Source organism: Canis lupus, chromosome 24 (genome assembly GCF_003254725.2).
Source record: "Canis lupus dingo isolate Sandy chromosome 24, ASM325472v2, whole genome shotgun sequence".
Classification (NCBI taxonomy): domain Eukaryota; kingdom Metazoa; phylum Chordata; class Mammalia; order Carnivora; family Canidae; genus Canis; species Canis lupus.
Window position 1 is genome coordinate 21888105 of NC_064266.1, and position 15772 is coordinate 21903876.

Below are 15772 nucleotides of genomic sequence, written 5' to 3' on the forward strand. Positions count from 1 at the left end.
ACTAACCTACATCCCAGAAGCGGGGGTCAAGCTGGCACCCCTACTCCTGTCACACAGATGGTACTCCCCAGAGGAGCCGTGAGAGCCCCACCTGGTAGGCTGGGGGCCCCAGGCTGGGGTTTCCAGCTGATTCTGGGATAAGTAGGGCTTTATCTCAAGGGAGAATCTATTTCAAGCCACAATCCTTCTCAGAAAGAGGAGGAAATCACAGAGTCCAAACACCATTTCAGGTGAAATCAGGAGGTTATTAATCTCCCCTCAGAGCAGACAGAAAGAAAAATCAATGTTTTAGAGGGGGGAAAAAAGGTTCCATTTGAATTAATGGGTTTGTGGCTTCTCCATTGATCTGCGCCTCTTCACACTTTCTTTTTGTGCTTTTGTGCTCTTGGGGAGGGGGAAGGGAGACGGGAATGGGGAAGAGGGGGGTGGGCCTCCTGGTAAGGAGAAGGACGGTCTAACCTTAACCTTTCTCCAGGAATAATGCTAATTAGCCAGGCTTAAGGAGAACTTCCCCCAGGAAGCTGGCCCAGTAGGGGCGTAGGGGCGACCGGACTCCGGCGAATGCTCCTCCAGGTGGGAGTGGTGGGGGTGCAGGTCACTTCTGAACTCGAGCAGCCGCAATAAAAAATGTGGACGGCACACCCCCACCCTGCCCCGCGAGAAAGTGTGCGGCCCCGGAGGCCTAGGTGGAGAGGGCCGAGAGCGGCCGGCCGAGGTGTGAAGCCAACTTAACCCGGACGCGCGCCCTCCCTCCGGCCCGCGGCCCCCGCGCCCGGGCTGCCGACGCCCCCCGCTTCCGCCCCGACGCCACACCTGACAAGGGCACCCGGTCCCCTCCGGGGAGGGGCAGGCGCCTGCCGAAGTGGGCTCAACTCTGCAAACCTCGGCTCAACTCCCCGCGCCCAGGCACGGCGCCCCTCCCAGCCACTCAACGCTTCCCGTGCTCAGATCCCCAAACACAGTCCACTTCCCCTCTCGCGGCGGCGGCGGCGGCGGCGGCGGCGGCCACCCGAGCCCGCCCCCCGCCGCGGCCGAGCGCCTTCCTCCCCGGGACGCGGTGCCGAGCCCGCCGCAAGCCGTGTGGCCGCCGCACAATACCGCGGCGCGGCGCACACAATCACCGCCCCCCAGGACCGGCGGCGCGCGCGGCCCGGGAGTGGGGTGCGCCCCGCGGCCCCCCGCACTCGCGGCCCCGCACACCTCGCGGGCACCCTGCAGCCCCCAGAGCGCACCTCCTCTGCCAGCAGCCCCCTCGCTTACACTCACCCGCCCCCCGCCCCAGCCCACTCCGCCCAGGGCGCAGCCGCTTCCCCGCGCCCCCCTCCCCAGCCCCGGCGCAGGAAGCTCCCCCGCGTCCCCCTCCCCGGAACCCCCGGCCCCCCACCCCCCTAACCGCAGCTCAACGGCCGGCGGCAGGAGGGGGGCGGCGGCCGGGGCCCGGAAACGGCCCGATCGCGGGGATCCGGGCCGGACTCCGTACCTGGGCGGGAGGCGAGGCGGAGACGGGCGGTGGGGCTCGGCGAGTGAGCGGGGCGGGCGGCGGTGACAGCCCTCCAGCTCCAGCTGCTGCTGCTGCCGCCGCCGCGGCCGCCCGGGGAGAGGGGCTGGCACCGCCGCGGCGCGTCACTGCCCGGCCCGGGGGCGGGGGTGGCCAGGGGGAGGGCCCAGGCGAGCGGCGGCAGCGGCGGCGGCGCCGCGGCCGGGAGGAGGAAGGGGGAGGGGGGCACCGGGCACGGGGAGGCGGGGGGGGCGGGACCGGGCACGGGGCGGGGGCCGGGGGGAGGGGAGCGCAGGGAGGGCGCACGCTGGGGGAGTGGGAGGAGCAGCGGGAGGAGGAGGTGGAGGGAGGAGTGGGCACGGGGGGAGGGGGAGAGGGAGGAAAAGGAGGCACCCAGAGAGAGGAGAAAGGAGGGAGAGGCCGGGGGGCGGGAGGGGGAGAGGAGGTGGGAAGAGGGAGGGGGTGCCGGGCCAGGTAGTGGGGGAGGGATGAGGGCGCGCTGGACGCGCCGCCGTGCGCTCCGGGGGGAGAGCGCTCTTAAGGGGGAAGCGCTGGGAGGAAGATTCTTGCCCGGGGCTGAGCTCAGGAAAGGAGGCGGTGGGGTCTGGGCCCGCCCCTCGCTCCCCGCTCCTCGCTCCTCGCTCCTCGCTCCTGGAGGCCGCAGTCTTCGGGGCTGGGGGGAGGGGGGGCTGGGGGGGCACCCGGCCCGCGGGCTCTCCGCGTTCTGGCCGGGAGAGAAGAGACTTGGCCCAAAGAAAGTGACTCAGTCACCATTAGGAACTCTCGGCGCCCTGGGGCCTTCGGGCAGCCCCGGACCCCCTCGCGTCTCCTGGTTCCCCGGGGACGCGGGTCGTCGCTGGGCGGGGCTGCTGGGTCCCCGGGCGGTCTCCGCGAGACCCCGGTCTGGGAAAGCCAGGCACGTGGCCAGCTCTCTGCCGCCCCCCCACCCCCATCTCGGGGCCCCCCTTTCCTTGATCAAGTTCAAGCTCGGGCCCCTCGGCGCGCTGCCCACCCTCGGCCCCCCCGTTCCCCTCCCCCTCCCCACATTCCGTACCATCTCGCCTCTCTGCACTCTTCCTTTGTCTCTTGCCCACCACTTAGTTTACACCCTCCCTCGCTCCCCGTCCTCCGCCCCGGCGGGCGCCGGGGACTCCGGGATGCGTCCACCTGTCCGACCAAACATTTCAGCGATCGCGAGCGCTCGCCGCGGACTCTCTCGGCGCCCTCCCCGCCACCCCCCTCTCCGCCCGCCGGTCATTGTGCTCCTCTAGACCACGGGGTACCGGCTCCTCGCGGCGCGCGAGCTCCAGTTGTAAAGTAATAGGATGACACCAAGAATGCCGCTCCATCCCAGACCTGGGTGCGTGCGGTCCGCGGAGCCCCAGCGTCGGCGAAAGGGAAGACCCATGCGGCTCGGGGCCGCCGTCCTCCGCACGCACAGACCTCGTCCGCCCGGGGTGCAGAAGACCGCGCGGGGCGCCGCGGGGTGGGGGGTGGCGGACCCCGGACCTGCAAGCCAGCCCAGACTCCGCCTAGAACACAACTCGCTCGCCCCCAAACAGCACAGTTAGACCCCAACAGAGAAGACGGGTCAAGGGCAGATGCCCCCCCTCCTCAGATTCACCACCTCCGCGACAACGGATCAGCCTTCAGAAAAAGCTTGGGCTCTAACAGCGGGGAGGAGCTGCCCTCGTGGAATTCTGTGAGCAAATGGTCAAACAAAACAAAACAAAAATACCAACAACGATCCCACCTCCTTCCTGGTCCCTCTAGTCGCATCCGAAAAAGAAGGGCAATTTCTCCCGACTTTACGCTACAACTCATTCACAGTGGAACCAGCAAAGAAGAAAAAAAAAAAAAAAGCCAAGACAGCCATCTCGATTGTTTGCAATTTTGAAACAGACTGCCTTTAACCCTCCAACTTTTTTTCTCTAAAAGCCTTTTTCTTTCTTTCACTGAAAGCTTTGCATTGTGAACAATCCGAGGTAGACAAGGCTCCCTCTACAGGTGTGAGTTGGAAGTGCACCACCACAGGGTCAGAGAGCTCAGTCTTCGCCCATTAGGAAAATAAAAAGATGGCAACACATCAAATTAAAGGCACGCAGAGCAGACCTCCTTCCACGCACTCAAAAGGTTTTTCAGTCCATATAGAACTTACACTGTCTTTTTAAAAGAGGGTCTACGCACGTTATTCATTAGCACCTTTTCTCGGTGAAATCGAATGTTTTCAAAACAAAGCACCCTTCCGGGTTTCTCTAATACATCTTTACTTCTCATCCTTCGTGGTGGGGGATGGTTTGGAGGCTGCAGCACCCATGTCCACATCCACACGTACTGGTGCCCAACGATGACTTTTAGAATTTTAATTAGAGGCCGGGACTCTTAAGTTCATCCAGGGAAACTTGGGCGTTTCCAACATGGGGAAATGCCCTTCCTCACTCTGAAAAGGAGATAATTCAGGCCCCGGATTTCCCATCTCTTCCCACCACATTTCTAGAGACCTTTGACTTCTCCTGGCCTGAGTCACTATCTCACAGCAGTGGTGGACATCTGGGCTTGAAATATAAAGCCAAATCCAACTGCAGTTCAAAGGTGGAATTGAACCCAGATAACCCAGCTCTTCCCTGACTAATAAAAGAGAGCCAGTACTGCCCAGGAGAGCAGAACAGTGATTTTCTCTAGGCATGAAATGTGAACTCATTTACCATCCCTGAGATAAAACAGCCTCAGCCCCACTCAACCCACAGAAAGCAGTTGGGAGCCCTAGAGAAACCTGGCCCTTGAGCAGCAACGGAAATTAGGTGAGTTTTCCTGTGTGCTGGAGCCCGCAGAAATCTCCCGGATCCTCATTCCTGCAGGAGCTGCCACTCCTCAGTAACCTTGTGCCGGGTGCTTTCAGTGTCCTTGTGCCTTTGGACAACTCCCTCCATCCTTAAAGTGGCCATAGCACGGGTCCCAACAAGGAATGGCATGACCTAGTTTCTTGATCACTAATTCTCCCAGTGATGTGTCCCTTCTTTGGCCCCAGTCTGGTGGGAGATCATGGCAGGGAAGGCTGCTCCCATATGCTTAAGGGGGCAGTACTGCCTTCATGTCCCCTTCACGTCAGACTTTGCAAACAGTGGGTGTTTTTGAAAACGGACAACTGGCAGAGCACTCGCTCTATAGTGTCTTAAGCAGCAAACCTCTCCAGGCAGATTTCCGTATGAAGTGAGCCTACTCCACAAATGAGAACCTGGCCTCAGGAGCCAGGGGTTTGTTATGATTAGGAATACCCGGATCTTAGTCTGATCAGAGGGGATTCTGTTCAAGCATCTCAAAGCATTAAAAAACCCATTGGCCCCTATAAGTTCCTAATGGCGGAAGGGAACAGGTACCTGTGCAGTGGAGAGACTGGCAGATACCCTCCAACCATGTGATCAAGTTCAATAGCCCCCAAAATGGGGCCACCTGACATAATGTGCCCACCTCAGGAGGAGATGCAATAACCACCCATGTTGTGTTCTCCCCCCAAATGCCTAACCTGTGTCAGATCATGAAGAGACGATCAGACAAGAAATCCAGAGAGACCCTCCACAACACAACTGTCCTGACTCTCCAAAAGAGTCATTGTTATTAATTTGGCTTTTCCAAGTCTTGAAACTAAAAAGAAATAACAACTGAATGCAAAGTTCAAATCTTGGTTGGATCCTGGAAACAAGGAGTAAGATGGAGATGAGGTAGAGAGGCTCAGGAAGGAAGTGGGTGCTAGAGACAGGGCTTGAGGGTGGAGACAAGCATTAGTTCTGGGCTGAGTAGTCAGGGAAGGCCCCCAGCTCAGGAATAAGACAATGTTTACCCTGACCCCAGGGTGGCTGAAGGTGACAACTAGGTGAAGACCTGAGGGTTCAGTCTTCCAGGCAGAGGGAAGAGCTGGTGCCAAGGCCCTGAGGTGGGAAGGGATTTGGCATGTCTGAGGAACAGAAAGGTGACCAGTGTGGCCAGTGCAAGATGGGCTGGGGTGGGGGTGGGGAATGGTGAGAGAGTATTCAGGGACAATCATGCAGGGCCACATACACCACTGTAAGGTGTATGGATTTTATTCTAACAGTGAGGAAATGATGCAATCTGCATTATGTTTTTAGACCAGAGGGGATGAGATTATAAGGAAGTGAGAGTGGCAGCAGGGAGACCAGTGAGGAAGTCGAATAGGGTCCAGCCATACGGGACTGGTTCAAATTCTGACTCTGACACTAGACAAGTGATCTCAGGCACCACACTTAAATCTCTCAAAGCCTCAGTTTCCTGATCTCCAAAGTGGATAATAAGATAGTGTACTTAATGTAGTATTTAACATCGAAAGTTCTCCTTTGAGGAGCGCCTGGGTGGCTCAGTGGGTTGAGCATCCAACTCTTGATTTTGGTTCAGGTCATGATCTCAGGGTGGTGAGATCCAGCCCTACATCAGGCTCTGCTCTGAGCATGGAGTCAGCTTGAAATTCTCTCTCCCTCTGCCCTTCCCACCCAGCCGCTCTGCTTGGGCGTGCACACTCTTGCTCTCTCTCCAAAAACATTTAAAAGTTCTCCTTTGAAATTGGACACTGTGGCAGCCAGCCTCTAAGATGTCTCCATGTGATCCCCACCTCCTGGTACCCACCCTAGTCCCCTGTCATGATGAATAAATAGGGCTGTGGAAGCAATGATGTATTGTGGAAATGAGAGTGTATGACTTCTGAGGTCAGGTCATAAAATGCAGTTTGATCTCTTCCCCTGGGGGAGTACTTGGTAAATGGCAACTTTTATCATCATCATCAGGATTCTGGATTTTCACAGTGATGGCCATCCCCCTCCACAAGTCCTGTACCACTTTACTCAGCCACCAGCAATGTGGGGCAGTTCCCGTTTTATGACAGGCTCACCAATGCCTAGTATTAGCAATTTCTTCTGTCTTTGCCAATCTAAGAGGTGCAAATTGGTATCTCTTATTTTCCTTTGCCTCTCTTCATGTGGGAGTGTGAGCATTATAGTTATGTGTATTGTGCATGTATTGGTCACTTGCATTTGTTAGAACAACCTGTTCATATTCTTTGCCCATTTCCTTGTTTGAGTTGGCGGTCTTTTTTTTTTTTTTTTTGTGAAGGAAATTTAATCTTTTGTCATATATTTTGCAAATTTTTTTTCAACAAAAAAGACTTTTGTGTCTAATTTTTATTTTATTTATGATGGGTTTTTTTGCCATATGGAAATTTTACATTTTTATACCTTCAATTTTTTTTGTTGTTGTTGTTAGGGCTGAAGGGTTTCAGGTCAAAACAAAGGTTTTATTCCACTCAAAGATTATAAAAATAATTTGCCCATATTTTCTTGTAGAGCATTTATACCTTCATTGTACTTAAATCTCTTTTTTTTTAATTTATTTATTTATTCATAGAGACAGAGAGAGAGAGAGAGGCAGAGACACAGGCAGAGGGAGAAGCAGGCATCTTACAGAGAGCCTGATGTGGGACTCGATCCAGGGTCTCCAGGATCACGCCCTGGGCTACAGGCAGCACTAAACCGCTGAGCCACCGGGGCTGCCCTCTCTCTCTTTTTAAGTAAGCCCTATGCCCAATGCGGGGCTTGAACTCAGGATCCTGAGATCAAGAGTCATGTGCTCTACTGACTGAGCCAGCCAGGTACCCCAAATCTGTATTTAGTCTGTAATTTACCTCCATATAAGTAGTGAGGTAAAAATATAATTTGTATTTTAAAAATTTGTTTTAAGATTTATTTATTTACTTATTTATGATAGACAGAGAGAGTGAGAGAGAGAGGCAGAGACACAGGAGGAGGGAGAAGCAGGCTCCATGCTGGGAGCCTGACATGGGACTCAATCCCGGGACTCCAGGATTGTGCCCTGGGCCAAAGGCAGGCACTAAACCGCTGAGCCACCCAGGGATCCCCTAACTTGTATTTTTTTAAATGGCTTTCCAAATTGTCCTAATACCATCTTTTTTTAAAATTTATTTTTAAGGATTTATCTTTTTTTTTTTTTTTTTTTTAGAGAGAAAGAGAGTGTGTGCGCACAAGTGCGTGCGGGAGGGGCAGGGGAGAGAATTTTTCAAGGCCATACACAGAACCTTAATCCCACAACCCCTGAGATCATGCCCCGAGGGGAAACCAAGACTCCATCACTCAAATGACTGAGCCACTTAGGTGCCCCCCATGCCATCTTTTATATAATTCATCTTTATCCATGGATTAGAAAGACCAATGCTGGGACAACTGAGTGGCTCAGTGGTTAAGTATCTGCCTTCTGCTCAGGTCATGATCCTGGGGTCCTAGGATGAAGTCCCGAATCAGGCTCCCCATGGGGAGCCTGCTTCTCTCTCCGCTTGTGTCTCTGCCTCTCTCTGTGTGTCTCTCATGAATAAATAAATAAAATCTTTAAAGAAAAAATAGAAAGACCAACGTTATAGCATGCTGATTTTCCATTATTTTTAGAATTGTCTCTTTTGTTGTATTGATCCATTCCTGTCCCAATATTATAGCTCTAGAATATATTTTAATATCTGGTAGGGCTAACTCACCTCTACCCTCCATGAACTGTCCAATTAAACTCAGGCCATGGCAGAGAGGTGTTCTAGGTGCAGACAATCATGGAGAAAGGAAGGGCTTGGGGTGGGGTGGGCGGTTCGTGGAAGAGGTGACATCTACTCTGAACCAAAGAAGGCAGGAGGAATGTGACAGGTGGCAAGTAGGTAGGGCATCTCAGCAGGAAAGAGGAACATGGATGAAAGCACCAATGCCTGAATTCAAAATACGTGATCTGTGTGTTGGGTAGTAGCTTGGCTTAACCATTTATTCTTTGTGTTTGCTGATTTTTACACAGCTGGCTGCAACCTCATAGTCGGTTTGACACCTTTGCTGAAATCTAGGAGAAAGTGTCTGATACTGCTTCCTCATTCCTTCTCTGTTTAGATAAATTTCCCAATATGGATAGAACTGAAAGAGCCTGACTTGTTGAAATATCCTTTCCTAACAACCACAATAGGTAAAAATTACAATTTTGTCAATCTCCTTTTCAGTGATGTGTTGCTTTAAAGCATCATCCATTAATCTCTGTTCATTTCACTCTCCTACTCAAAAACCTTCAGTGGCTCCCAGCTGCTCACAGAATCAAGTTGCAGCTCCCTGGGCTGGTGTTCGAGCCCAATGGTGTTCTCTGCTTTAGACTCACCTTCTGTTCCCAATGGTGAACCTCTGCTTTAGACTCATCATCTTCTGTGCCCCAGTCACCCATGTGTGACCCCCTCCATTCCTTTGATCATGCATGCTTTCAGGCACATGTTTTTCCACATATATGTATAGACTCCCTACCATTTGCCAGGCACCATGGTAAGTATGGGTGATCCAGCAATGAACAATACAGAAACACTTGGGGAGCCTGCAGGTCAGCAGGAGAGATTGAATAAATGACCACAGGGTTTTAGTTCACAAGATGTATGTTAGGTCTGTACTTGACAGTTGTGGGACCTGCTGGGAAGAAAGTATTTAGTGCATGTGACAGGGACCTAGTGGATTCTGGAGAGCTCCACTGAAGAGGTGACATTTCAGTTGGGCATTGAAGAACACATGGGTGTTCGCTAGGGAGAAAGATGCGTTAGGCCGTCAATGAAGACACCCTCCGCCCTGGCCAAATCTGGACCTGTCTGAACCCAGAGTGCCAATCTTACCACCTGGCCGGCTCCTGTGGCAGGTCTCTGTTACTCTTCTGTTACCTAACACCCTTGTGGTACTTCCTGTTTCCTGCTTTCTACCTCATTTCCCCAGCAGGACCAAGGATTCTCAGGGCCAGGCCAAGCTCTTACATGGCAGAGTCCCTGGCAGCATTCCGCACACAGCAAGAACTCAGTGCTCCATCACTTGGGACCCTGTCCCACCCTTTGCCCAGGGCAGTGCTGAGTTCTGTAACAGAGCTCTGAATTTAGCACATCATCTGCGACACTGCCCATACTTTGTAACTCTCACAGAGAATGCACCTCACCTCTTCTCTCTTCCTTCTTTCCTGGCACCTTTGGAGAGGCTTAGCTGAAAAGCCAAGGCCAGTTGCAGCCTAGCACTTGCACTCCTAGGTGTGCACACAAAAGAATGACTATGGGTGATTCCTAAAGCACATGGACTTGAATGGTCACAGAACACTATTCATAGCTGCCAGAACCTGGAAACTGCCCAGGTGTCTGCCAGTGGAGAATGGCTAGCTGTGGCACACTGGGGCTGTGGAATATCACATAGCAACAGAACAGACTAGAGGTGTGCACTACAGCCAGGTGATGCTCACAGACAGACCTGTGAGTGGAAAAGCACATGTTGTATGATTCTGTTTGCATAAAGTTCTTGAAAAGGCAAAACCAACCCAGGCAGGCTAGTGGTCACCCTTGCTGGGGGTAGTGACTGGCAGGGGGGTATGGAGGGTCTTTGGGGTGCTGACAATGTTCTGTTTCTTCATCTGAGAATTGGTCACAGGAGGTAGATTCAGTTTGGAAAAATTTACTGAGCTGTCCACTTACTGATAAGTGTTCTTTTCTGCTTGTGTGTTATACTTTAATAAATGTTTGTAAAAGCAGGGGAAACCTGAAGCCAGTTACCATGGCTGAGCAGCCTGGAGCTTGTTGTAATCAATTGCTGTGACCCACTCTGCACCAGGCACCCACGCTGGGTGGTAGTATATGTTACCTTACTGAATCAGCCAAATAACAAGGTTGATATTAATTGCCATTTTGCACAGGAAGAGTAGGGGCTCTGGGAGAGGAAGATTAAATGACTCATCTAGTCACCCAATAGTGAGGAAACTGGTATTCAGAGACCAGGGGACATGCCTGTGGTTGTAGAGCTAGCAGCTAGTGTCTGTGCTGGGGTTTGAATGAGGGTGTCTGGGTCCCCAGAATGTGTGGGGTACCCTGCTAAGGTGGGACCCCTTATCAGGACCACATGGAGTCATGCTTCACCAGCCTCCAGCAGAGCAGAAAGACAAACCAGCAGAGCAAGTATGGGTTCTCAGGCTGGGAACCGGCAATGGGCTGAGGCTGCTCTGTGGCAGGCAGCCTCTGGTGGGACCCCAAGGCTTCTCCATGCAACCACTGAGGGAAGCTGGGCCTGGGGAGTCCTCAGGGATGAAAAGTCTTGCTGGCTCTTCTGTGGGTGACTGCGGGAGGCATGAGGGCCCCTGTGCAATCTGTAAGACACTGCAGCCACCTGGTGCTGCTCCAGGGAAGGCATGCTGGGATGCAGGGACAGGCGGCCTCAAGAGGTCGTTTTCACTCTAACCCCCTTTGTGATGGAGGCCGCAGCTGGGGGTGTGTGTGGGTAACAGCCGAGTGTTCTGGGGGCAGAGGTTAGGCAGGCAACCTAACCTCTCTGAGATTTGATTTTCTCATTTCTAGGCTGAGGGGCAAAAGGGACTCTCTCTGAAGGTTGCTGTGAGGCTCAAATACAGAGCTGCCTGCAGGGGGTGTCACTGGCGCCTGCACAGAACACTTGCCCAACCTTAGTTATCAACACTGTGGGTGACAGTGTGAAAGGTAATTAGTTCGTAAGACTGACATCAGCCAACAAACTTTACTGATCGCCTACCATGTGCTGGGTCCCGCCCCACATGCCAGGACTGTGGTGCTGAGCTAAGGAGCCGCGGACCTGCCACCATGAAGCCTCTCCGGGCCTTGGCCTGTCCCTCTGCTCACCATCACCTTCTTTTTCCTTCCCTCTCTCCTCTTCCCTTGGGAAATAACAGCATTAATGTTGGAGGGAACAGGGCTCTCTCTCACACTAGCTCTATGACTTTGGACAAGTTCCCTGAGCTCTCTGAGCCTGAGCCACAGTTTCCCCAGACATGTGGGGTACCTGGCACACAGAAGGACTTCAACAACTGTTCCTTCTCTCCTCCTTCCTCCCTGCTTCTCCTCTGTTTCCTACCTTATTACTCTTTTCTCCTGCCCAGGCCTTTGGCATCTTAATACCCAAAGGTATTGTCAAGCTCAGCTGATTCCAGGCCATGGGAGATACTTTGGACTAATTTACCTGCTACCCAAACTCAGCATTTCTCCCTTCCTTTTCTCAACTAGAGAGGGTAGGAAAACAAAATTCTTTCTTTCCCAGCCTCCCTTTGCAGTTGAGGGTGGCCATGTGACAAGGACCAAAGCGGTATCAACAAATTGGCAATTCTCTGGGAAAGCTTTTGCTTTGCTGGACTCAGCTTACACTGCCCCTTCCCATCTTCTTCTGACCTTGACTGTGGATAAAATGGTTGGAGCAACAGCAGCCAACTTGCAAACATGAGGAAAAGGTCAGCAACATCACAGAGGCACCAACAATGTTGCAGACATTAACACTAACAATGGCTCCTCCATTCCTCTTGTTTCAGGAGTAAAAAAAAAGAAAGAAAGAAAGAAAGAAAGAAAGAAAGAAAGAAAGAAAGAAAGAAAGAAAGGAAGAAAACTTTGTGTTTAGCTATACAGCTGGCTGAGTTTTTGTTCTTGTAGCCAAAAGCATCGCTGACTGACTCACGGGACCCCACTCCTATATGGCTTTTCTCTAGAATGTCAATTCCTTTAAAAAACTAAGGGAGAGGACTATGTCCATGCGTGGTGCCTGGGAGAAGACAGCGCTGGTTTCCTTTCCCTGTGAACTCCGCAGGAGGCAAAGGTGCCAAGGCTACTGCACAGTTGTGCCGCGACACTTCCTGAGCCACAGCAGTGCACCAGTTAAAAAGTATCTTCCGTTTCTTTTCTTTTCTTTCTTTCTTTTTTTTTTTCTTAAGATTTTATTTATTTATTCATGAGATACAGAGAGAGAGAGAGAAAGAGAGAGGCAGAGGGAGAAGCAGGCTCCATGCAGGGAGCCCGACATGGGACTCAATCCCAGGTCTCCAGGATCACGCCCTGGGCTGAAGACAGCGCTAAACCGCTGAGCCACCGGGGCTGCCGTATCTTCTGTTTCTATGCTATTTTTCTCTTGAGGCACTCAGAGCCATTCCAAAGATCCAAGCCTTAAAACAGCCCTGAGGATAGCAATGCACAGGCTCTGTTACTCACTTCTACCGAGGAGGGAACTACAGGAGAGAGAGGAATGCTGGCCTAAGGCGGGGCTGCTTGTGGTCATGCTGGGCTGAGCCCTTCTGCCTGTCTGTATCCAGGCCCTGCTATTGGGGTCCTATGGGAGGGTAGAGGGGGTGCTAGGGCATAGGATGGTGGGCAGAACTCTGGGCCCCTTTGCCAGCTTTGCCAGCGACATGGCTGACGGCTGCTAACCCTTGATATGCTGGGCTTCCTCCCCAGAAGAATGTCCTGGAAGGAAGGGGTTCTTCTGTCAAAAAGCAAACTTTGGAAACCACTGAAGTCTGGCCCAAACCTGCTGTTTCAGTAACAGGGAAGCTACAGCATAGAGAAGTGAAAGTTAGATAGCTTTTGGGGGCAGGGTCACACCTAGAACCAGAGTCCCCAGACTTTTTGTTAGGAGCTCGTCTCCATTCACTGTCACCCCAGTTAAGCTCCTGTTCTCTGAAGGAAAGTGCAGCATGAGGTTTGCACACAACAAACTCTGAATCCAGCTGGGAGGCCCTGAGAGAGCTGTCTTCTACAGCCTGCTCAAGCTTATCACAAGTATGTCTCTGCCTCATTCTCTGTCCCGGTCTCCCTGCTGTGCCACCCCAGGGCCTTTGCACTTGCTGTCTCCTCCACCTGGAAGGCCTTTTCTCTTTCATTGCCCCAGGTTTGGCTCCTGCTTATCATTCAGGTCTGGGCTTGGATTGTCATCTCTTCAGAGAGGCCTTCTCACCCAGAAGTACAGTCTATCAACTGTCCCTATTTTATTTTTTTTTTAAAGATTTTATTTATTTATCTGAGAGAAAGAGAGAGAAAGCACTAGCCAGGAGAGGGGCAGAGAGAGAGGAGAAGCAGATTCTCCACTGAGCAGGGAGCCTGATGCAGGACTTGACCCTGGGACTCTCGGATCATGACCTGAGGTGAAGGCAGCCACTTAACCAACTGAGCCACTCAGGTTCCCCTCAACTGGCCCTATTTTAATTCTCTGCTCAAACTTCTGACTTTTGCATATTTTTTCTTATTGACTTGTTTATCTTCTCTGCAGCCCGTGAGTTCCCTGAGAGGACGCTCCTTAACCATCTTTCACTGCTGTATCTTCCATGCTCAGAACAGTGTCCAGAACATAGTAGGAACTTCAGTGATTTTGGAAGGAAGGAAGGAAGGAAGGAAGGAAGGAAGGAAGGAAGGAAGGAAGGAAGGAAGGAAGGAAGGAAGGAAGGAAGAATAAAATTTAAAGCTGTATAAACACTGGGTCACAGGGAGGGCACGGGTCTGGTGGGTTGTGAGCAGAAGCCATGGGCCTCTGTCTCCCCTGTCTGAGTGGCGGTGGGGGAGCTACCGGCTGCCCAGGGTCCACGCCTGATCACCCTGAGCGAAACAAAGCAGCCAGCACAAATTCACACTGCAGCACTGTGCCATCCCTCAAAAAAAAAAAAAAAAAAAGGCTGCTAATGAGGTAAACACGATCATAACCAGGAAAATCTTGGCCATGCTTCTTTGCGTCCACCCAAAGCCATTATCTCTAATTGATCTCCAGACATCAGCTGCTGAAGCGCCTGAAGCCCTCCCGCATCCCCCAGGTCTGGTTACAGAGGCCTGGCTCACCCGCCCGCCCACCCTCTCACTAGGGTCAGATCTCCTCCAGTAGCTCTTTGCTGGGGTGCCACGGCCTGGCTGCACCCCACCTGCGAAGGAGCCATAAGGGTGGCAAGAGTCGGGGTGGGCAAAGGATCTATGGAAAAGCCACAGCCGACAACTGCACAGCCACCAGGGGCCCAGAGACTTGTATTTCAGAGCCTTCAGTGGAAGGCTAGACAAAGCACCAAGGGTCTTGCCCTCAAAAAATGTGACAAAAATAAAACAAAAACAAAAACAAAAACAAAAAAACAGGGAGGGCTAGAGAAAGCATGCTGCCCCATATGCACACTGGCTCTAGATGAAAGAGGTAACTCGGAAAACTGGAGTTAGGAGTTTTAGTTGTTAAAAACAGCAGCAAGAACAACCCAATGGGACTTGGTCACAAGACAGGGCTCCTCTGGGTCTCAGTCAGGCTGGGCCCAGAGTAAGGGGGTCACGGGGTCAGCTGTCGGTTCAGTGACCACCTGGATGTTTTGAGTTGCTCCTTCCTGCCCCAGCCTAGGAAAGACACCCCCTTTCCTCCTGGATCTCTCTCATACTTAAAGACAGAGCAAGAATCAGCTACCTGGGGTACCTCTCAGGGGAGGTTTCCAGTCAGGGCTCTGAGAAAACAGAGCTGCTGCTGCCTGTTTATGGAAGCCCAGGTAGCGGCTCCTGACCTTGCTCCCAGCTTTTCCCTTGACATATAGAAAGCATCCCTGGGCTAGCCCTGCATGCAGAATTCTGCTTGTGGGACCAGACAGCTCTCCTGCCTGCACCAGTCAATGAGGGGCACTGTGTGCCTTTTTTTCCCTGGATAATGAGGTTGAAAGGCCAGGTCAGCAACCTCACATGGATGGGGGTAGGCATCAGCAGCCTGGAAAGGACTGAACCTTTAAGAACCGATGGGGACAATGAGCTGTTTAGGTTTGAGGTATCTACTGGCTCCATCAAGCAACCGGCTTTTGAGACAGGATGTTGGTTGTTTTCTCTTTTTTCCCCACACAGCTTCAGGGAAGTAGGAAGAAAGAAGACACACAGATCTCTCTGAACCCAGGCTGTCCTAGCAAAACAGCCATTATGCTCATTTTCTGAGTATCCAGAAACTGCAGCAAGTTTCTAGAAACTACCTGAGTATTCTCAATAATATGTAATGGTCCCCAAAATAATGCCCTATAACAAAAAAGTTCAGAGGTGCCTGGCTGGCTCAGTCAGTAGAGTGTGCAACTCTTAATCTCAGGGCTATGAGTTCAAGTCCCACACTGGGTGTAGAGCTTACTTAAAATAAAGTAAAATAAAATAAAATTGAATTAAATTAGATTAAAAAGATTTTTTTTTTTTAAAAAAAAAGATATTTGACAATAGATTTTTCACTCCCTACTTTGACTCTCAAAGAGAAGTTTCCGAGAAAACTATCCCTCTAGGGGTGCCTGGTTGGCTCAGTCAGTTAAGTGTCTGCCCCCAGGGGGCCATGGGATTGAGCCCCACATCTGCAGGCTCCCTGCATTAGTGGGGAGCTTACTTCTCCCTCTCCTCTCACCTCTGTGCTCTCCCTTGTTATCTGTGTTGCTATCTCTGTCTCTCTCTCTCTCTCTCTCTCA

At 52.1% G+C, this 15772-nt stretch overlaps 1 protein-coding gene across 8 annotated transcripts in view; it reads right to left on the reverse strand.

Moving 5' to 3' along the window:
* The window catches only part of NOL4L (nucleolar protein 4 like), a 130580-nt gene that overhangs the window by 34860 nt on the left and 79948 nt on the right, over positions 1 to 15772 (reverse strand). Inside the window, exon 1 of one of the 8 annotated variants that reach the window (XM_025469694.3) lies at positions 1481 to 1629. The exons of the other annotated variants lie outside the window; for them this stretch is intronic. The gene's annotated coding sequence lies outside the window, so the exon portion shown is untranslated. Of the gene's footprint in view, positions 1 to 1480; positions 1630 to 15772 lie in introns of those variants that run through there. 8 annotated transcript variants of the gene reach the window in all.